Genomic DNA, 1,593 nt, shown 5'->3' with positions numbered 1-1,593 from the left:
GCAAACTCCACACAGAAAGACCCCGGGGGGGCCTGATGTTGGAATTGAACTCAGGACCTTCTTGCTGTGCGGCAACAGTGCTGACCACCGTGCCGCCTGGTTCCAAAAGTCATTGATGAAAAAACATTGGGCACTAAAGTGTCCTTCCTCTCTGCGGTGGGGTGTGGTTTGCAGCTCAGCAGCAGGGGAGGAGAAGGAAGTTCAGAGTGTGGTGTTAGGGGAGGCTGACCAACACAGCAGATCTCCATCACCTAATAATGCCTCGTGTGTTTGAGCAGGATGACCTGACAGGAGCGCTGTGCTGGAGAAGAGACAAATGGAAAGCTGCACAAGTAGAAAAGTGAAGAAACACTGACAATAATTATGAAGATGACAAATGTTCCTCTTCTTTTCCCGCTCTGTTAGTTCAGAAGTTGGACCGAGTCCATTCAATCACTTGAATGGGGAGAGCTTTGGGGATATTTCAGTTTAACAAGTAGGCAGAAAATATAATAACTGTTGTTTCACCACTGAGCTGATTGCATCTCTGTGCAGCGCTGGAGGCGATACATGCCACAACAAGCATAACAGACACTACAGAATCCTACCATTACTATTATTATGATGATTATTAAGTCCTACACACAGAGGGGTGTTGCAGTGTTGCCTCACCAATAACTTCAAAAACTAATGATTTGGTCACATTTTGGAGGTTTGTTTTTCTAAGGAGAACAAGAGAGAGAGAAACCCATGAGCGGAGCACTGGACATGTGACAAACAGCTTGAAGTATCCAGCATAAATTAGCTCAGGAGGTTAAAATAATAATATTGTGACACAAATTATCTTGAAAACGTCATATCACACCTCTCAGAGTCTTTTTGTATAAAACAGCATTTAATATTCATTTCGCTTCGGAATAACTTAAAACTAATACAATTATGAAGTCAAGAAAAATTCCTGCACTGAGCTGCAGCAGCAACATTTCTGAGCTCGCCGGAAAAATAAATGATTAATCCTAAAGAAAACCAAATCTACGTTTGGCTGCAGCCCTTAAAACAATTTACATGATTGTATATTATCAGATCCTCTTCCTCAGTGACAGAAAACGTTTAGATATCACATAGAAAGACACGCCCCCTACTGTTAACGGCTGAAACGACAAACCAGACATTTCAAAATAAACGTCAAACGCCAGGAAAAACCTCCCGGCTTCAAACTGCAAAACAATATTTCTAAATGTAATGAGTGTTATGATAACATAGCTGAGGTAGTCATATGTTTTTGTTGTTTTTTTTAAAGAAACGATTAACGTAAGTTACACAGTGTAAAAGTAAAACTACAAGTAAATAGTTTCGGGCTAAATCCTGATTAGACCAAATCTCACCCACAGTATTACATGAATAACGATGTGTAAATGAACAACGGGTAATCTGATTACTTTGATGCATAAGATGAGTAAATATAAATTGTTAAATGTGAAATAAAATCATTATTAACCCGCGTTAATGTGTCTGTTGGTTATTCCTACACTGTGTGTTTGTGTGTGAACCAGTGACGCTGATGGCTGCTTTTATTTTGAAGTCTGACAAGTACTCCGGTGTGCGCCGGTGTGG

The sequence above is a fragment of the Neolamprologus multifasciatus genome, chromosome 22 (assembly GCF_963576455.1).
Source record: "Neolamprologus multifasciatus chromosome 22, fNeoMul1.2, whole genome shotgun sequence".
Lineage (NCBI taxonomy): Eukaryota > Metazoa > Chordata > Actinopteri > Cichliformes > Cichlidae > Neolamprologus > Neolamprologus multifasciatus.
The sequence above is the reverse complement of the archived record's forward strand: the minus strand, read 5'-3'. Positions refer to the sequence as shown.